The sequence below is a fragment of the Mus caroli genome, unplaced genomic scaffold (assembly GCF_978045245.1).
Source record: "Mus caroli unplaced genomic scaffold, Mus_caroli_1 scaffold_3, whole genome shotgun sequence".
NCBI lineage: Eukaryota > Metazoa > Chordata > Mammalia > Rodentia > Muridae > Mus > Mus caroli.
Genome location: NW_028227258.1, coordinates 76,761,697 through 76,783,837, shown reverse-complemented (window position 1 = coordinate 76,783,837; position 22,141 = coordinate 76,761,697). Strand labels below are relative to the sequence as shown.

The 22,141-nt window shown below is 45.0% G+C and overlaps 1 long non-coding RNA gene across 1 annotated transcript; it reads left to right on the top strand.

Moving 5' to 3' along the window:
* The first annotated feature begins 232 nt into the window (after positions 1-232).
* Positions 233-1,175, top strand: LOC115030655 (uncharacterized). The gene is made up of 2 exons (XR_003836261.1): positions 233-859; positions 1,044-1,175. It is a non-coding gene; the product is annotated as an uncharacterized LOC115030655 (long non-coding RNA).
* Positions 1,176-22,141: the final 20,966 nt, after the last annotated feature.

The following is a 22,141-nucleotide window of genomic DNA, read 5'->3' as shown; positions in this document are numbered from 1 at the left end:
CTGCACACCGCACTGCCCAGCCCAGGCATGAAAGAACTAAAGGGACTTGAGCCCGCGACACACCCTGGCTATCTATAGAACATCCCTCTAGGGGTTCTGCTGACAAGTCACTGGAGATCCCTCCTTGGGCTTTATTATGTCACAGGAACCCTGGCTGGAATGCTGAGGATTAAATTCCAAGCCCTTCCCTGTCGGCCAGGCCCCTAGCCAGACACTGAGTTACCATCCGGGCTCTCGGGCGCCCCCTACTGAACATTTTTTGCTTCTTTGTCTAGCACCTGCGGGGTTCAGAGAACCCCAGCTCCCTAAAGGTGTTTTGCTCACATCATCCCAGGGACACCTTTGTATAGTGAGTACACAGATCCAGCCTTCAGATCGGCTTTAATGTCTGTCTCTCCTTGTGAATTTGGACAAGCTGCCAATCCCATTTGGCCTAATTGCCTCTACCCAAAGTATACACGAACTCAACTATCAGAGAGAGGAAGGCCTGCCCTAGCTCAAGTCAAGGAAATCGCAAAAATGTCTGTCTTATATGCACTTCCCTACTGTACTCCTCGCCTGTGATGTAGATTTATAGTAAGTGCCACACAGGCCTGCGGTGCTGAATACGTGGGTGAAGATGCAAAAGACTTCAGTGGATTCTAATGCTCAGAGGTCACCTATGATTGTACTTCTGAGCTTGCCAAAGAATAGCCATTGAATCCTATTTCGACATACCAAAGCTGGGGTGAGCATAGTGCTTTGAAAACACCAGTATTGGCAACATCCGTTTTTTAAAACTTCATTTAGTGGTGCTAGGGACTGACCCTAAGGTCCTGTGTATACCAGCGAAGCACTCTGCCACCGAGCTACCTCCTAGGTGTGCTACCTGCCATCTCTCTCTCTCTCTCTCTCTCTCTCTCTCTCTCTCTCTCTCTCTCTGTGTGTGTGTGTGTGTGTGTGTGTGTGTGTGTGTGTGTGTGTGTCTCGGTGTGGAGACTAAGTTCATTTTCTTTTGTTGCATTCCAGCCCTTGTTGATTTTTTTTTTTATTTCTAATTTCAGAAGCAGCCCTGGGAAGCAAGTACCTCTGTCCTTTAGCAGTGAACATCTTGAGTTTTGGTGACTTGCTTGAGCCCCAGAGTCAAAGAGCTGTGAGTGACTGAATAAACTATAGGCCTTTTTATGTCTGAATCACTTCTTGACATTTACTTTGATTTTATATGTATGTATGTATGTATGTATGTATGTATGTATGTATGTATGTGTGTATGGGTGTGTATGGGTGTGTGTATATGTTTTGCCTGCATGTATGTGTATGCACCACACTCATGCATTGCCTTATAAAGCCAATCCTCTGAAACTGGAGTTACACATAGCTCTAAGCTGCCATGTGAGTGCTGGGAATTGAACCCAGGTCCTCTAGAAGAGCAGCAAGTCCTCTCAATAGATGAGCCATATCTCCACACCTGGATTCACTCTTTATGCCCTTTAACCCCTTTAGACCTCCTGTGAATATAAAAAAAAAAAAACAAGTAATAAATCTGCCTCATTTCTTTCACGAGATCAGTCCCCTGGAGGAAAGTGCTGTGGTCATTGTTACAGAGCCCTTCTGGACCCTTCCAAACGATGAGGAGGAGGGGGAGCGGTTGAGGAGTCATGATCACCAGCAGCCTGCACCTCCCTGAGCTCAGCCCACTTCCCAGAAAAGGAGAAGAAATTATAGGGTTCAAGACATGTTTGGTGTAAGCCAAGAGCCCAAGGAGGCTCTGGTTGTCCTAAAAAGGCCACCTAGGTTGGGACAAGCTGGAGGCTCAGAGTGTATCAGATTCCCCTGAGCCTTTCAAAGAGTATGAATGTTTACAGTCACATAGTATCACCTCATCCCTGTCTCCATGTCTCTCTGTCTCTGTCTCTGTCTCTCTGTCTTTCACACACACACACACACACACACACACACACACACACACACACACTCCATTCCTCTCTCATAACGCTGCATCACTAGTTTCCCACCTTAGCCTAGTAAGTGAAACATGTAAACAAATAATACATTATGTCTGTGCCAACGGGGCGTACAAGCAGTGACTTTAAAGTGTGGCCCAGGGGGAGAGGAAGTTTACAGAAGACTCTGACAGAACACCTCAATGTCATTGCCAACAGCATTATTTCATGACCCCAGGAAACTGGCAGTGATGTTATTTCTGGAAGAGAAATAACACGTCTTTTTCTTTTTTCTTAAACACCTTACTTTTCTCTTCCTTTAAACAATGTAGATGTTTCCCCATGAACGTAGCATTGTAAAAACAGATTCTCTCTGTCTGTGCCAAAGGCTTCCGTGGGGTGACTAAATTCCTGATGGCAGGAGTTTTAGGACCTTCAGATTTGATGAGGTGGACCATCCATCACACCTCTTTTTCTCTGAAGGCCTCTAGCAGATGTAGACCTGGCCTCAGGTAGAAGAAATCCTTCTAAAGAAGGGGCCACAGCTCTCACATAGGCCCCAGTCTGAGAAGTCACCCTACATAGGCACAAGAACCGTGGTCTCTAACGTGTGTGGGAAGGTTCAAATTCTGAGGGCACCACTCATGAATAGTTCATTGGAAGCAAATAATTAAAAGATTTAAAGTTTGCATTTTTTACCATCTTTTCATCTTTCTCGTGGACTCAACTCAATTTTTTGGCTTAATTCAATTCATGTGGCTGGAGAGATGGCTCTGCAGTTAAGAGCATTTACTGCTCTTCTAGAGGGAAGATCTGAGTTAGGTTCCCAGTTGGCAGCTCACAACTGCTTGTAATTCTAGCTCCAGGAGATCTCCTTGGGCTCCTGTATGTATGTATGTATGTATGTATGTATGTATGTATGTATATATGTATTGCATAAAAACTCAACTAAAAGCACATTATTTCCAGAGCCCTTTTTATCTGTGGGCTTTTATGAAGTGGAAACTTCTAGTTTCTTTGGAATGTCAGTTACGTCGAACGATAGTTTGCTGGGGCCCACAGGTGAAAGGATGTCTTGCTAAAGCAAACACAGGAAAGACTGTTTTCCTGTTTCCTGAAGCAGACATGTGAAAGAACCAGTGATGAAGGAGTGTAAATATGACCCAGCAGATGATGGGAGATGAGCACTGAGCTTTGGTTTGCTCCGCCTCAGTGTTCTTCACTAAAGGCATGCATGTATTACTTCACCTTACATAGCATTGTTGAGCTCCAGTTGTGTTAACACTGCCATTGAGAGAAACTTGCATAAGAAAACTTGTGAAGTTCCCGAGGCAGCTTGCTGCCTCCATGATCTCTCCTTAGACCAGTTGTCCAGCCTGGCAGTTTCTTCAGTGTTGAACTACAGCTGCCTGGGGTCTGCCTGTCTCGAGGACTGGTCTGCAGCTGCTGAATCATATTTGGTGTTTGTTACGGGACTGAACTGCTGCCCAAGAAGATCAAGCTCAGCCCCACAGAAGAACTGCCGATCAGGTCCACTTCCCCAATATCTTCATAACCTTTCGCTTCCACTACCTCTGCTGGGTGGTAGACTAGAGGAGAGGTTGAACCCTTATTAAAAATAGGTTGCAAAAAATTCATGCCTACACTTCTCTGTTCGCCCTCACAGAGCTTGCTCACCAGAGAAGGAGAGGGACCACACAGAAAACTCAGGCAGCCTCCTTCCTCTGAGGGGTTGAAACGCAGAGGTGAGCTTTCTCTGGGTCCTGCCGTGAGCTGCTAGTCTCTTTGAGAATGATGAGACTAGGCTGGACCTAGGAGGTGTCAGCGGGGTTAGGGGGTACAGAAGGACACTCTTTAGGTGAAAGGTGGCCCAACCCATACACAAAGAGTTAACCAAGTGGAGGTAGTGGAGATGCTTCTAGGAGAAGCATCCAACCTCCACAGAGGCAAGCAGAGGGTAGAAGCCATGGCAGAGTCAGGAAGCAGAAGGGTTGTTGTTGATTGGCTTGCAGAAAAAACAAAGCAACTACAACCCTAGCAGCTCCAACACTAGAGAACCTGCGGCATGACCCCAAAACACACAGGCTACATGGGCAAAGGCAGGGGTTCCTCCAGCAGGAGGGAGCTGCTGGAGGAAAATAGAAACTTCCACAAAGGCCCAGCAGCTGCCAAGAGCAGCCTGGCCACACAAAGCAGACCCCAGGAGCAACAGAAGCAGCACTCGCTTCAAAAGATCCTGGTGCGAACCCAGCTCTGGTAGAGCTGGCCTGTGTCAGGAGCTCACAGAACCACACATGAGTGACGCGCCAGACACTGTGCCCAGCCCTTCGTGCGCCTCCTCCCGTTCATCTTCACAGCAGCCCTCAAGGCAGAGAACTCATTCTCACGTAGCAGATGAGGGAAGTCAGACATGGCACTGAAGACGGATCTCAGGCGACATTCAAACTCAGGTCTGGTTCTACAGTCCCTGATACAGATGGCTTCCTATGCCGATGACCAGATCCACTCACCATGGATTGTTGTGGTATCCGGCTGCTCATCATTTAGCCTATAGAACATTGAACGTTTAGAATATATCATATGTGCGCTCTTCCCATGTGCAACTCTATATAGTTCCTCTGTGAGAACCTTCTCTTCTAGTTTTGGATACTGAGGCACAGAGAGGCTAAATAACTTATGTAAACCTCACAGCACAGTAAGAGCAGAAAAAGACTTCATACCAGGTAGGACCCTACACTTGACAGCTTACTGCCTCTCTGTGGGTACCTATGTGAACTAGGCTTCTCACCTTGTTTCCTTCCCAGTGTAGAGGTGGGTCCACTGAGGACTCGCTGCGAATGGATGCAAAGGCTGGCTCCATTGATGTCCCCTCAGAGCACAAGGCTGGAAGAGGCAGGGCAGGTTGACTCTTGTAGCCTTCAGTTCTGTGCTAGTCGCACCTGACTCCTTCCCTCAGAGGCACCTCTGATCCTAAGGGAGGTCACTGGAGGCCCTTTAGGGCACTTGGTTGGGGGATCTCAGAAGTCTAAGTATTGGGGCACAGTTTGAGAATCAGTGAGACAACTCATCCAATTAGTCTGAAGAACTTTCTTATTTTTAATTAAAAACTCCCCGTGGAAGGTCATGGAGGATCACAAGCCGACATTGGTGAGTGGAGCAGAAAATCTCTGTCCCCCAGGGACCGCCTAAGGGCACTGAGGCTCCTCTTGACCTTTGCCGTTCGATTTCTCTTCAGTGACCACGCAGGAAGATGATCACAGCAACAAAGTGACATTAGAACCACAAAATGGATAAATGAAACCCTGGCTGAGACCAAAGCCTGCTAAGCCTTGATAGATAGATAGATAGATAGATAGATAGATAGATAGATAGATAGATAGATAGATAGAAATAGGTATAAAGATAGTTATTGAGATAGAGGGAGAGAGAGAGAGAGAGAGAGAGAGAGAGAGAGAGAGAGAGAGAGAGAGTTTCTCTAGCTGTAAGGAGAAGCCACTATGCTCAAGCCCTCAGGCTCTCCCTCAATCTCCATCAGTGTACAGGTCCCTTCCCTGCAGTGGCCATATCATCTGTAATGACAGTAGAGATGGTGTCACATCAGGGATAGCAGGTTGAGGTCATGCTTTAAGTCTGACCACTTACTACCCTTTGCAAATGAGGAGCAAGGTTCCTCAGAGGTGAGGTCACACCGCCGATAGTCCTGTGCACTTCTTTGTGGGATATTTATAAAAATCAAGTAAGGTCATCAACAGGGAATACAGGCTAAGGAGCAGCCGCAGCCAAGCTCAGTGAAGTCAACCATGTTCCAGATACTAGTGCACCTTCTACAGACATGACCTCACATGGTCATGACAGGATGCTGATGGGATTAGATAAACATAGCCTGTGCACTTAGAGGGAGAACACCCAAGCCTGCAGAGGTGACATGGTGGGATTGAGACCACAAAAGAAATAGCAGAGTCAGTCTATGCACTTGTGGCCCTAACTCCTGTCTTTACTGCCTTCTAACAAGGAAGGGAAGTGCAGGGAAATGGTAAAAGTCAACCAGCATCCACCTCACAAAATAGTATGTCACCACTAAAATGATTGCAAAGTCAGTGTCAGAATACAGTAAAGGTGTTTAATGAAAATGCCAGGCTTGGATCTTAAAATGCTCAGTAGAAGGTGGAAATGGACTACTTAATCGCTAACAGGTGCCAGATAGCACGTGAGAATTTTACTTTTCGCTTTTTCCCCATTTAAATCTTCTACAGTGTGGTAGAGAGGCCTTTCCTAATGAAGAAATGAGTGTAATCATTTTCCTCTGAAGTCCTAGCGCTATACTTTTAAACTGATAAGGAAAAGGCTGGAGTGACAAGGGATTATGTCTTCCTTGCCTTGGAAATAAAACTACTATGACATTGGTTAGCACCAGGAGGTAGAGGTTGGTTCCCCAAACTCATTCTTAACCTAAGATGTTCACTGTTCATCAAATGCCACAGAAACTAAAATCCAAAGAGTTTCAACTTTGGAGCCCTGCCCCTGATTTTTGGCGTGTATATCTTAGTCTATTAATAAAAGGATGTAACCTTCCTATATTTAGCAGGTTAACGACTAGTCAGTCACTCTTTCCAATGCCTAGCAGTGAGTTCCAGCCAACACAGGCTTGCTCGTGGCACACTGAGTTGGAAGATTGGAAAGCTCTCTACTGTTCACTCGCCTTCTGTAAGTGCAAGCTCAGACACAGAGAGCTAACGCCATTTGCTCAGAGACTCGTGAATCTTAATATTTAGATGTAGAATGTGAACTCTAAGGTCTTCAGACACAAGTCTCTCGGGTGTGTTTTTTGTACCAATATCAGCACTCAGGACAACATGCTTCCTCTCTTAGGTGAGTTAAACCTTCAGGGTTGGAAAGCCATTACGTTTGTACAGTGTGGACAGGGAAGGTAGCTCAGCGATACAACACTTGTCCAGTGTGCAAGAGGTCATGTGTTCTAGTCTAGCACCTTGAAACAACCAAACAAAACCCATAGCATTAGAAAAAGTAGCTCTTACCCATAAGATTCTGCGTACCAAGAATGACACTAAAGGCCTTACTGGAACCACTTATACTGTGACAAAAGTGATAGCCTCAGTCTAGTATCTACACTGATTAAAATGAGCAGAAGTAGTGTAGCTAGTTGGTGGCCAGGCCAAGATTTTAGCCTGGACTTCAGGGCTGGTAATAAAGTTCACTTTCTCAGAGGATTTAAAAACATGCCCGGGGTAAGACGGGAATGCTGAATGCCAAGTGTCTACAGTCCTGAAATGTAGCCAAGATCCAGGAAGCTTAAAATGGCCACTGCCTGGAAGCAAAATGTTAGTCTCCCTCTCCTCTCCCTCCCCCGTTCTGCTCTCCCTCCTCCATCCTGCTGTCCTCCCTCCCCTACCTGCCTTTCCCCCCTCTTCCCTCCTTTCCTCTGTCCTCCTCCTCTTTCTCTCTCCTTCAGAGCCAAACCTAGGTAGAAAACAGGTTTTATCAGTCTTCATCTTGCTCCTGCTCAATATGGTATATGAATCCATTTTCTATTGTTATAATAAAATACCTGAAGCTGTCTAACGTAGAAGAGATCCATGTATCCCACAGTTGCAGATGTTCAGGGTATGGCTCTGGCATGGACTCAGCTCTGATGACCACTGCATGGCAGATGGGATCACAATGGTGGGAGCAGGTATGAGAGAGATCACGGGTTGGGGCCAGGAAGCAGAGAGCATGAAGGAGCCATTAATGACCCCCCCCCACTAGAACCCAGTGTCCCTTATGAGAACTATGCTGGGCACCAACTTCCCAACAGTTACCCCTGAGGAACACACTCCAGATATGCTTTAACTGTGACAGACAAGCATTATGTGTAACTACAGGTGTGCTCAGGCACATACCAGGTAGCTCTTCTCAGCAGTTATTCAAAAGATTCATACCAGTCTTCAGGCCTGTGCAAGGCAAGACATGGCTGAGTGTGAAGTTCTTCTCCAATGCAGTGTCAGACCTGAAGAGCTTTAAAACATGCCAGAGGCCTTCGGCTTTGAACCAGGTGGCTTCTCAGGAGGTAGTAGGCAATGCTTTTACTGTTGCTCCATCAGGGTGGGCACTGAAGCTGTGTTTTCCAGAATGACAAAAATATTGTATTTACCACTGTCTATCAAAGTGAGCCGGAAGCCCTTCTCACTGAACAGACTGAATTCCACTGTTTTTGCTTTAGAAGGCTCTGCATCTGCAGAGATGACTCAGTGATGAATAATGCTTACACTTCTCACACTGAGGTCAGGAGCCACACCCAGATGGCTGCTCACAACATCTGTAACTTCAGTTCGAGAGGATCCTGTGCACCTCTTTTGGACTCTACAGCTATGAGTCACACATGTGGTACATATATACATACTTGTAGGCAAACATTCACACACACACACACACACACACACACACACACACACACACTATCTTAGTTTGGGTTCTACTGCTGTGATCAGACACTATGACCAAGGCAACTCTTATAAAGACAACATTTAATTGGGGCTGCCTTACAGGTTCAGAATTTTAGTCCATTATCATCAAGATGGGAGCATGGCAGTGTGTAGGCAGACATAGTGCTGGAGGAGCTGAGAGTTCTACATCTTCATCTAAAGGCTGATAGGAGAAGATTGACTTCCAGGCAGCTAGGATGAGGGTCTTAAAGCCCACACTCACAGTGACACACCTACTCCAAAAGGCCACACCTTCTAATAGTGCCACTCCTTGGACAGAGCATATACAAACTATCACACATACACACACATACACACATGCACACACACACACACACACACACACACACACACACACACACACACTTATATAAAAATAAGAGGTCCTGGCTGAACTTAAGGTACATCATGAAAGTCAATGAGCAAAACCAAGAAGGAAGTAAAAAGAAGGAACACACAAAAAGGAGGGAGCAGCAGGGAGATTAAAGGTGAGCACTGGAGCCCATTGTCTGCCTCAGAGCCTTGGTCCCACCTATCTCTGGCTACATGACCTTGGAAAGCACTCCAGCCATTCTCTGGGGGGCAGTTTTAAAGTCATTGGAAGGATATACTGATAACACCCTTGCAGGGTGATTAGATTAGTATTAACACATGTGAGCTGCCCTCTTGGGGCCGGGCATCTCGTAACGCTCAATGTCTAGTAACTGCTATGTCTATTTAAGATAGAGGTTTGTATAACATTTGGCCTGTCTCTGTTGGAAATTAAGCTGAGGATCTCCAACAGTACGAAGTTATTTCTTACAGCACAATCAGCCACCAGCAGAGCCATACTTACTGAGTCCCTGCCACGGACACTCGACCGCTCTGGACTGGAGGGAGCTCTGTGAAGCTTGCTCTTTTTCAACAGCAATGAAAGAAACAAAAAATGGAAATCATAAAGAGCGTACTAAGCATGCTTATTTTTTTAAAGCATGCAGCGAGGGCTCCGTGGAGAGAGAAAATGAAATCACAACGTGTTTCAGCTGAAAGCAAGCTGTAAATGAACACACTAGCTGGCTGTTACACAGGGCTGGCCGTCTAAGCAGGGGATGGTAGTTAATGCAGTCCAAGTTGCTATAACAAAACTCCCAAAGCTCAGAGGCTTAACACGAGTTTCCATGGCATTCACATGGGGTCCAGCAAGCTAGGAAGCTAGGCACACACCGTGTGGGGAGAGAAGGTTCAGCTCCATGGAATCATTCAAGTCCCCAGTCACTAAGCCTTTGTCACCTTCAAACTGTGATTTCTAGTACTACTTGGGTGGCTTGGTTAAGGTTTTTGTTGCTGTGAAAAAAATACCATGACCAAAAAGCAAGTTGGGGAGGAAAGTATTTATTCAGCTTACACTTCCATATTGGTGTTCATCACCAAAGGAAGTCTGGACAGGCACTCAAACAGGGCAGGAACCTGGAGGCAGGAGCTGATGCAGAGGCCAGGGAGGAGTGTTGTTTATTGACTTGCTTGCCCTGGCTTGTTCAGCTTGCTTTCTTATAGAACACAAGACCACCAGCTAGAGACGACTCCCCCATTGATCACTAATTGAGAAAATGCCTTACAGGGGGATCCCATGGAGGCATTTCCTCAACGGAGGCTTCTTCCTCTGTGATGACTCTGAACCAGCTAGGACAACTGAGCCCTGGTCAACTTGACACACCAACACATAACTATTTTATGAGGACCCTCCAATTTAGCTAAGTCATCTAGAAACCATTGTCATATCTAAGTTCCTAGTACCTGTAGATACTAACCTCTACATACAAAAATGACTCTTCTCTTAGAACCCAGGAAATACCATCTTTGCTTTATTTATTCAAAGTAAAACCTCCTAAAACCACAACTTTGGGTTTTCTCCAGTTTATCATTAAATTTGTCATCTCTAGTATCTCATCAAGACCTCAGCCTCTTACTCTTTCTGCTGCCCACCCCACATCTTCTTACACTCATTTTGTAAGTGTCCTAAAAAAGCCATTGATCTGCCACCACCGGTGCCTTCATTAGAATCCTCCTGTGTATCTGCAAAGATACCAGGACTACAACCTCTGCTTGGCATGATCATATGTGTATGCATATGTATACATATATGTATATATACCATATATATGATTGTGTGTGTGTGTGTGTTTCTACCCTAATAACATGGGCAGGTCTGGAACAGGCTAACCAATTTGAAATAAAGACAACACTGATTGGCCCCTTCTCAGTTGCCTTCCCAGCCCCTGTACCACCTGACATACTGTGCAGTTCTAAGCATCTCTTTGGTCCTTTTCTTATTTGTAGGATCAGAAACTATTGATGTTCTTCAATCCTTCTCCCTGGTCACTCAGGGTGACTCCTCCTTCCTTCTTCTCTGCTTCCATTTCTGGACATTCTTTTCAGCTTCTTCACAAACCCCTTCTCTTTTCTCTACCCCTTATCTGCAGATGTCTCCATGTGCCTTGCCCCATACTGCACATCATTACAAAGCTGTACTGGATAATTTTGTGTCAACTTGACACAAGCTGTAGCTATCACAGAGAAAGGAGCTTCAGTTGAGGAAATGCCTCCATGAGATCCAACTGTAAGGCATTTTCTCAATTAGTGATCAAGGGGAAAAGGCCCCCTGTGGGTGGTTCCATCCCTGGGCTGGTAGTCTTGGGTTCTATAAGAGAGCAGGCTGAGCAAGCCAGGGGAAGCAAGCCAGTAAAGAACATCCTTCCATGGCCTCTGCATCAGCTCCTGTTTTCTGACCTGCTTGAGTTCCAGTCCTGACCTCCTTTGGTGATGAACAGCGGTATGGAAGTGTAAGCCCAATAAACCCTTTCCTCCCCAACTTGCTTCTTGGTCATGATGTTTGTGCAGGAATAGAAACCGTGACTAAGACACAAAGCAAACCCACACTCATGCAGACTCCCACTGCCTCCAGTGAAGTGATGGTTCTTGTCGATGAATCACAAGACTCATCCCCTCTTGGGGCTCTCATCCAGTACCTGCACAGCCTTCTCCAGTCTCTTGCACACAGCTAAGCCCACGTCTCCGTTGCCGTGGGTCATAGCCAGCATTCCCCAATGGCTTCCCAGGACACACTGAGAAAAGATCTACAATTGTTATCCTGGTCTTTGAGGTTCTGGATTCAGAGAGATTGTGCCTCTACCTCATCCACTTTACCATCTCCATCTACTAAAGCTCTGGCTCCCTTGCTGCCCCTGCAGTAAGTTGGAGATGCTCTTGTCCAGGTTTATGCTGGTGTTGGGCCCTCCACCCTGACACGCTATTGGCCTAGATCAGATAACAACAAACTCTAACTCCCTTCCTCACTTGGCTCAGTTTCTGCAAACTATCAGCTGCTCACAAAAGCTCCTCTGATCACCCTACCTACAATAGTACCCCTGTCATCCTTTGTCCTGGTCCCCACTTTATTCTTCTTCAAAGCCCTCACTACCACCAGCTGTGGATGTTTGTTGCCAGGCTGTCCTTCCTGGAACATGCTTCTACATTTGGCTGTCTCCTCCTCAACACCCAGAACAAAGCTTGGAGCACAGTACAAGTTCACTCAATCATGAAACGACCTCTCTTTCCACCCTGTCTTGTCCTCCTGTCTTCAACCTCTTCTTCCTCCAGAATTTTAAGTAAAGGATACAAGACTTGTGCCTCTTCTCCCTCCCTCCTGCGGCCTTTGTTTGGACCTCAGCACCCTGGACAAAGCCCTCTGGCTCCCTCTACTTAGTCAGGTACTTGCTCATTGCTTCTCTCTCAATATAGTGGCCTTTGCTGGCTCTCTTCTCTTGTACCTTTTATTTCAGGCCCCTGCTGTTGCTGTATACTGGGCTCCCAGCCATTTGTGACTTTGTACACATCGCCCCCTCTACATGGAAGGCCCAACACCTCTCACTAATTCATATTCCAAGATCCTGACCCTTGACTCAGATGATGTCCCTCCCCATGTCTCCTTCAGGTTCATCTGGGTTCCTCATTGAAATCGCTCTACTCTATTCAAAACTCCACTCAATCAGACATCACAGCTGTCTTCTTGTCTGTGTCTCATCTGTCTCTAACTCATTGACGGCAGAGTGTGTGGTCAGCTCATTGGGCCCAGCGTGCTACCTGCAGCATTCAGGCAGCAGATAAATATTTCTTTGATGAATAATCACTTTCCCTGCCGTAGGCTGTCCAATTTTCACTTGTTTTGTTTTATAGTAGGTCTCATATTCTTCAGTTTTCAGCAGCTATATAGTGCTACTTTGAGAGCACTGTGACTGTGTTTACAATTCATCTTAAAAACTTGTTTCAGTTATAGAGTCCCAGGTTCCTGAATGCCTGGGTAATTTTTAAAAATTACCTAATTTTTAATAACTGAGATATAATTTACAGATACAATTTACTTCCCTTCTGAGTATACAACTCAGTGGATTTTTAAATCTTAATATTTTGATATTGTAACCAATATCAAGTAATTCTAAAACATAATCACCCTAGTAAGAAACCCACAATCATTAGATGTTATCACCCATTACCTTTGTCCTCCAACCCTTGGAAACAACCCAACTCCTTTCTCATCTTTATTCATTTGTCTCTTCTGAATATGTTCTATCAACAGAATCATACAAGGCACAGAATTGGGCCTGGCTTCTATTGCTTGACACAATGTTTTCAAGGCTAATCTTTGTGGTAACATGTATCAGAGCTTCATTGCTGTAGGACTGGAGAGGGGAGGTGCTGGAGTAGGGGAGGGATATTTGGTCTTCCTTTCATGAATATTTGGTTTGTCTCCGTTTTCAGCTCCTGTGCATATGCTGATATGAAGATTTCTATGCACGTTTCTCATCTCACATGGCATACACTCACCGATGTATACAATGCAAGACCATGGAATTGCTAGACTACGTGTAATTCCATTTAACTTCCAGATGAACTGAATTGATTTCCACAACTGATGGAAGGTTTCCCACTTTTTCCCCAGCAATGCTTGAGAGTTCTGCTTTCCTAACTCTCTCCTAACACTTACACTTGTCTTTTTTATTAGTCATTTTGCTGTGCTCGGTTGATATTTCCTCAGTGATCTGCATGATGGTTAACAAACAGTTGCATTATTTCTGGATATGTCTATGATGGTGTTTCCGGAAGATGCTGACTGACATTCAAGTAAGTCAAGACCAGCCCCGGTGAGTGGTCACCATCCAATCAATTGAGGACCCAGATATAACAACTGGGTATAGGAAAGGTGAATCCATTTAGTCTTCTGGAACTCAAACATGCATCTTCTCCCACACTTGCAGGGCACTTCAGGCTTTCCAGCCTTTGGATTCCAGTACTGGTAAGCCATTCTTCCTGTCATGGGTTCTCAGGCCTTTGGAGTTTGACTGAGCTATGTCACTGTCTTTCCTTATTCTCCTGCTCGCAGATAGAATATCATGGGATTTCTCAGCTCCACAGTCACCTAAATCACTTCCTATAATAAATACGCTCTCATCTGTCTGTCTGTCTGTCTGTCTGTCTGTCTGTCTGTCTGCCTGCCTGTCTGTCTGTCTGCCTGTCCATCCTATGGCTCTATTTCCCTGGAAAGCTAACACTAACATAACGAGTTGCATCAAATATCTTTTCATGTGATTATTGATCATTTATATATCTTTAGAAAGGAATGTCTGTTTAAGTGCTTTTCTCATTTCTTATTCAAGTTGTTGAGTTATAAGAGCTCTTTATCTGTTGTAAATGTGGCTTGCCAGATACATTATTTGCAGTCTGTAAGAGGTCATTTTCTTTTGGTGTTCAAATTTTTGTTTGGTTTGTTGGGGTTTTTGTTCATTTGTTTTGTTTTTATTCATTTACTTTACAATCCAATATCAGCCCTTCCTCTCTTTCCAGTACCCCGTCACACAAGTCCTCCCCCCATCTCACCCCCCTTCCTTGAGAAGGAGAAGCTCACCTCTGGGCATCACCCCACCACTAACACCCCACCTCCCTGACGGTGGTCCTGAGGCTCAGAAAACTTTGAGTAGAGACTCGTGATTATCCTAGTTGGGATTGATCATTTAAAGTTCTTTTAACATGAACAATCTATCATGTTAAGAGAGGACAAAATAAAACAGAATTTAGCAGTAAAATGTTTTTACTGAGCATGCTCTGTGTATCTGATGACCATAAGAAACATCTCTATAAGCTAGAGAAAGCACCCAAGGAGCTGAAGGGGTCTGCAACCCTATAGGTGGAACAACAATATGAACTAACCAGTACCCCCCAGAGCTCATATCTCTAGCTGCATAAGTAGCAGAAGATGGCCTAGTTGGCCATCACTGGGAAGAGAGGCCCCTTGGTACTGCAAACTTTATATGTCCCAATACAGGGGAATGCCAGGGCCAAGAAGCAGGAGTGGGTGGGTAGGGGAGCAGGGCGGAGGGAGGGTATAGGGAACTTTTGGGATAGCATTTGTTTTTGTTTGTTTGTTTGTTTTTTTGTTTTGTTTGTTTGTTTGTTTGTTTTTTGAGACAGGGTTTCTCTGTGTAGCTCTGGCTGTCCTGTAACTCACTTTGTAGACCAGGATGGCTTCGAACTCAGAAATCCACCTGCCTCTGCCTCCCCAGTGCTGGGATTAAAGGCATGCGCCACCACTGCCCAGCTCGGGATAGCATTTGAAATGTATATAAAGAAAATATCTAATAATAATAATAAAAAGAAACATCTCTATTAAAAAAAAGCCAAAGATGGTTTTCTGCAACACAATAGAAAAGGAAAGACCCACATGTCTCTGCAGGGCCTCGCTCAGGGAGGAACTAACACACATATTCATGTTGATGGAGGTGTGGCGTCTGACCCAAAGCCAGGGACAGTGCCCTCCTCTAAGTTACCATGGTCACATTCTTGGTTTCTGTCTCCCTAATAGCTTCTGGGTCCTTCTCTTTTCTTCTTGGATTTCCAAAAGCTCACCACCACGCCTCACATATTGCAGGTGTTCAATAAAATGTTAAATGCAATGAAACATTTTCTATGTTTAGTCAAATGCATAGGTCAAATGGCAGGCTTTATGTAAAAATGCTAGGTGTGTGGAGCTTTGAAAACAACCCAAAGGGAATTAAGCGAGGGATTTAAAAGATCATGAAAAAGCAAGTAATTATTTTTGAACCATAGTTATCATCTCTGTCCCCACCCACATGCCAACCAAGAGTATTTGTCTGGGTCCCAGCGGGAAACAGATGGTTCACCTGCACTGAATGTAGAGACTATTTACAGAGGGATGGGCAGAATCTAGAGGACATGAAATGAAGCCCCTGGGACTACTAATGTGAGATGCTCTAACTATCCTCAAGTCTGAAGGAAGAAGGGGCACAGCAAGGTGGTCAGGACTTAGAGTCTGAGGATCAGAGAGCGCTGCCCAAGAAGACGTGGACCATGGTGGGAGAATGGGCCAAAGGAAACAAAGAATTCCTCTGCAAGGACCCCAAACATCCAGATGAACATGAACTAGTTCAAAAGTAATCTGTATGGGGGAAAAAGTCATGAAATAAATCAAAACAGCTAAAGCATCTCTGTAGGTTGTCTGAAATTTTACGATTTTTGTTTGAAATGAGCTTTCATTGATTCAGCCATAAAATGCTTATTTAGTCTTTATATTCTTGTCACTGAGCATAGATAAAAGGATTGTCACTGAGCAGAGATAAAGGAGAGATAAGACACCTTTACTACTTTTATAAAGTTAAGGGAGGTGGGGTGAGAGTACTGAGCAGCTGACTACCAACCCAATAGTCAGACGTGGGTGTGATAGCCAGGCTCTATTGTCAACTTGCTTAGATGGAGATCTGCCTAGGAGATCAGTAAACACATTCTGGAAGTCTCTTTGTGGGTGAGCATTTCCATGTAGGGCTAGATCTCCTCTGTTCTAAACAATGGATTCAATACTTGAATGGACACAAGGAGGTGGCAGAGTTTTAGAAGGTGGGTCTAGTTGGAGGAAGTGAGTAGCCAGGCGAGTGTGTCAGAGGGTACGTTCCCATCTTTTAGCCATGATGCTGTGTCTCACTGCAGCCCAGAACTAATGAAAGCAGGACATGTGGACAAAACCTCGGAAACCAGGATCCCAAATAAATCATTTCTCTTTCAAGTTGTTTTCCCTAGATATCCTGTTACTGTGATAAAAAACAAAAACCAAAACAAAACAACAAAAAAACCTAATGTGAGGGGGTGGGGCATCCTGTCGCTGAGGGGGTTATCCCAGGCAAGGTGATTCCAAGGCCCTTGGAACTGATTTGTGATGAAAGTTTGGGGAGATTGGAGATATAAGCAGGCTATAGGAGCCCTAAAACTCTTCACACACAGAGAAGTCACTCTGCCCGAAGCTCAGAAGTCTGGAGTGCTGCCTGGAATGTCGGCACCAGAGACCTCTCAGATAGGTTTTCAGATGGAAATAGGGACTCTATGAAGATTAGACTCGAGGCCATGTGTGTTACAAGTTCGAAAAGACCTTGTCTATATCTGACTGTGTGAGGAAGTTTAGCTATGACAGACTAATCCATCTGGTGGGGAGAAACCGCAAGGCAATTTAGCATCCAGACAGTGGCATTATTCTTGCTACTTAATTTTAGTCCGGTTTGCAGTGAGAATTAGAAGAAGAAGAAAATTAAAAAACCCAGAACAGAAAGACTTGAAAAACACGCTATCTGATCAGAAAGGGAGTCAGCAGAAAGTTCCAGATTCCAGGCAAGTTTCAGGAACCAACAGATGCCAAAATCATGGAGTGTATAGTGGGGAAGGCCTTGGTACTGAGTAAGATGTGGGTGTAGGATGTCTTCAAGGACATGAAGGATGCAGCATATAGGTCAGGGGTAGGCTGCCCAAACCCTTTGGAGTTTACCTCATGCCACAACATGCTGCAAATGCCAGGCATGGGGCTGTAGAGTTTCATGGTTGCCTTGCCACGTTTGGTCTTGCTTTGGTCCTGTTCCTTCATTCTGTGCCTTTTGGAAAATACATTAAGTCTGTTTCTAAGACTTTCCAAGGTGTAAGAGTTCCAGAATTAAAACTTACTTAAAGGTCTAAATAAAAAAATCTGCTTTGTGGCCAAAGCCAAACTCTTATCTATAATCCCCTGTAAAATCTCTAAAAGCAAATTATGTACTTTAAAGACACAGTGGTCCAGGTGAACATATTCCAAAAGGCACAGAGCGGAGGGACAGTCTGGGTAGCCTAACAACAGGAACTGTTGTCTCCTTCTGGAGGCTGGAATCTCATTACCAACGTCTCAAGGGTGTTGATTCTTTAAGAGAACTGGGAAGCCAGGAAGCGATCCAGCCTGGCTCCGCTGGTTGCTGGCACTCTTTGGTGTTCTTAGTTTGTAAAGCATGACCGCATCTCTACCTTACCTTCCATGTAATTCTCCCTGTGTGAAACTGTGTATGCAAAGTTTACCTGTTTTAAAGGAGCATCAGTTCTATTGGATTAAGGAACCCACCTTACTCCTGTATGGCCTAATGTTAATGAGTTACACCTATAATGATCCCATTTCTAAATAAAGCATCACCCATGGATACTGTGACTAGAAATTGAAAAGATCAATTTTAGGTACAAAATTCAACCCATAATGGTGGATCTCGAAACATTCCCAAGAGTGAAGAAGATGTCACAAGATAAAAAAGAGTGAACCCTGTGAAGAGATAAGTAGGCAGAGGAAAAGGGGGATACTCTTTTCATTCCAAGCCTGAGAGAGATGAGAAACAAAACAGGCCATCTGATGCCACGGGATCAGGACGTTCACAACCACGTCATGTGTACTGTCACATCTCTGGTCCAGAGGGCTTTGTGTTAGCAGGATGATGTACTAGATCAGGAAGGAGAATGATAGTAGAGTTAGGAAGGAGTTAAGGGGGACCCTGAGACTCACATAAGAGAGATATTTGAGAAGGCAGAGTGATTGAGTGGGCAAAAAGCTCGGGTAACAACCCTCCTAAACTTGTATGGAAGTCATGGTGCCCTTAATCAGAGTATAGATGGTGGGGAAGGAGTCATTTCCCAGAGAAATGAGAAGTGGCCCCAAGTCAATTTGGAAATGCTTAGTGGTGCCCATGGGAGAGCTAGGGACAACGAGCTGGGCTAGAAGGAACTGGGAGTGATTTGCATGTCCCGGGAGACAGGAGAAGCTGTGAGGAGCATGTGTGGTGGAGCGAGACAAGCAATGAGTCAGAGCAGCATCGTGGGGAACATCAGCAGGCATATCGCAGGTGGGGAGAGAAGGGATGGTTTCAGACCAGTGATGGGGAAGAGAGAACACAGCATATGAAATTTAAGGGATCAGGAAGCGTCAGTGAAAGTGTGTCAGTTCCTCGTCTCATCGCTGTGACCAAATCTCTGACAAAAAGCAACATAAAGTAGGAAAGATTTGCTCTGACTCACGTTTTAGAGAGCAGTCTGGCATGGTGCAGGTGGCATGGCTGGCAGTGAGTTTGCTCGCAGATCGGGAGAATAAGAAGGGCACAGAAAGTGAGAAGAGCAAGCAACAAATCACAAGTCCTAAGCCCCTGTGACCTACTGCTTACGCTTCACCTACACCCCTCCTGAAGGTTCCACAGGCTCCTCACCACGAGCTGGGAACTAAATATTCAAATACATGATCCTCTGGGGAGATCTTTCACATTCAAACAATAACAGCCCAGCCACGATAAGATCATGGTCATTTCATAATGCAAAGTCCATTGATCCAACCTTAAACATCTCTATAGTTCCAGCAGGGTTCAGAAGTCTCTTTGGAGACTCAAGAGATCTCTTGCTTAAGACTGAAACCTTGTAAAACTAATAGCAAACCTTGGAGCTGCCCACCAAGCAGCTTGGGCTGTGGTGGTATCATGTAGGCTCCTACAGGCTTGGGTAGCCCCTCATCTCTAGCTCTGTTCCCCAGGGCACAAACATTCTCTCTTAAGGCAGCCCTACTTCACTCTTACAGCTAACCTTGGTGAGTACATTTCTACTATCCCAAGGTCACTAGTGCAATTTAGGCTTCACCTTCACAACTCCCTACAGAGCCATCTCAGGAGCTCCTTGCAGGGAATCTAATCCTGCTGGACACTGCCTAGATTGTGACGCTTTCTATAGCCTTGGTGCAGCCCTTCATGACCTCCTTACTCTTGCATTTGAGTGCCTTCAAAAGTAAATGATGCCTGCTGGTTACTTGAGATGTAGCCTGATGCCCCTTTCAATCCTTGTGACTTCATGGCTGAACCTAGGATAAGAATTTCTAGGACTTTGCTTCAGCAAAGCCTAGGAAAACAATTCCCTTTGCACCCATTTTCCAACAGGGCACCGCAAAGGCTCTTTCCTTAGATGCTCTACTTTCAAATGAGTTGGCATTGCTATATTTTGGAGCATTCAATCCTCATGTCTTTGTGGTGTGTGTGTGTGTGTGTGTGTGTGTGTGTGTGTGTGTGTGTGTTTTGGGGGAAGTCTTCCTCCTAAGATCCATTTCCTACTGTTCTAGTGCAAAGCCCAATGTTTCTTCGGAAAAGCACTGATTTAGTACTATTCCCAGCCTTAGTCAGAGATGCTTCTCTTTGCAGTTGGTGTTAACACAGACTCATAAACAGCCAAAGGACTGAGAATAAGTTACTGATATGTGCTCAGCCCCAAACAGAACATACATATCACACATCCCATCAAAACATGCATATCACCTATCCTAAGGCTCAGGGAATATTCTGGAAGGAGCAGTGGAAAGAATTTAAGAGCTAGAGTTTGGGAAGGATTGTTTCACGTGCTATCTTTTGGACAGGATATGGCTGTTACACCTATGGACTCACATCAACAGTGGCTTCCTGCACAAGACTGGGCCTATCAATGTTCCATCATGGATGGAAATGAGCTCATAAGGCCTCCCCTCTCCTTGAGAAGCTATAGGCAGTGACTGGTGAAGAACGTAGAGTCATTTTCCTTAGTGGTGTCACCACTGATTAAGTAGCCCATGCCCCAGTAGATAATACCTACCCATGTTCATGCAAGCAATCCAATTAAATAAGAAGCCACAAATAAAGGAGATGTTAACAGAAAGGGAACTCTATGGGGAAAGAGGGTTTGATGTGAGTTTGGGAGTAGTTAAGAGAGAACGGTGGAGATATGTCAAGTACTACATATACACCATGAACATTTGAAAGAATAACATTTCTTTAAAAGCACTTTATCTGCTCACCAACTACAGTAAGTTTATCTGCATTTGTTCTGTTCTAAAGATCTGTGCTCTTATCCTCATGACACTGATGAAACTGCGCATGTTTACATCTTTCTGCTCCATTCTCTCTTTCACTCTAAATCTAGGCAACTGCAGTAAGCAGTAACCAGACCGCAGTCTTAATGTTGTGCTGCCTTGAAAATCCCTCGGCCAAACATTTCATTCTATTACTTTTGACTTCGGCCTCACTCAAATGCTCAGAAAACAGCCAGATTCTTTGTTAAAATAGAAAATGGCCTCTAGCTCAATTTTCTATAGAATCCTTATTCTCCTCTGAAATTTCACAAGACTAATATTTACTGTGCAATAGAAACATTAGCATCCTGGTCTTTCAGCTAGCGTAAGAGTGGCCAGGTAAACAGAGCTTATAGATAGCTTCTGTAGCACTCAGTTCTAAGCTCTTCCACATTCTTTCCATAAACCAGTTTCACAAGGCCAGGTGTATCACAACAGCCCTATTTCTAGCTACTAAGTTTCTTTATTACTTTTGTTGTCATGGCGGTAAAATATCTGAAAGAAGGAAAGAAGCATTGATTTGGGCTCATCACTTGAGGAGATAAAGTCACCACTGTGGAGAAGACGACTCTGTGGTAGCAGGAACATGTGGCTGGACTTTCTCACCTCCTATGTGAAGGCATAAAAGGAAGGAGAGAGGGAGAAGGAAGGGGGAGGAGGGGGGAGGGGAGGGGGAGGGAGGGGGAGGGAGGGAGAGAGGGAGAGAGGGGGGATAGGGAGGGAGAGAGAGAGAAGAAGAAGGGACCATGCTATGAAACCCCAAGCCTCTGTGTTCCACTTCCTCCAGCTAGGCTTCACTTCCTGAATTTTCTACAATGTTCTGAAACAGCCCCACCAGATGGGGACCAAGCATTCAAACACTTGAGCCTGTGGAGGACATTTTATATCCAAACTGTAACAGAGGTGATTTCCAAATGCCACATCACTTAGTAACCTCAATGCATTGTCAGGGACGTTTTTATGGTCAGCACAGTAACAACAGTTACACGCATGTGATGATTAGGGGTAGGTAAAAGCTGATTATAAAAAACTGAATGGACATGCAAGCAGCAGAAGTTTGGAAGGTAAGTGCTGGGAGGCTTAGCTGTAACCAGAGAGACAGTGGTATAAAATCTAAGTCTGTCCACAGGCTAACAATAGAGGAAAGAACCTTCTATAAAAAGCCCGCGGAGGTGGAGATATAGCTCAGAAGTACAGTATTTGCCCTTCATACTTAAAGCTCTGAGTTCAATCCCCAGCACTGCCAAAAAGGGCAAAAAGTAGCTGGGTATGATAGCCCATGTCTTTAATCCCAGCACTTGAGGCCAGCCTGGTCTACCTATTGAGTTCCAGGCCAGCTAAGTCCACTTAATGAGACTTGTCTCAACTCACAAACAAACAAACAAATGAAGCAGGCAGAGGAGATGGCAGCCTGAACGTGTCAGTTGGCATCAAGGGTTAAGAGGGTCACATCTCTGAGACTGAAAGTGAGGGTGGGCGTGAACAGGAGATGTTTGAAGGTAGAGATG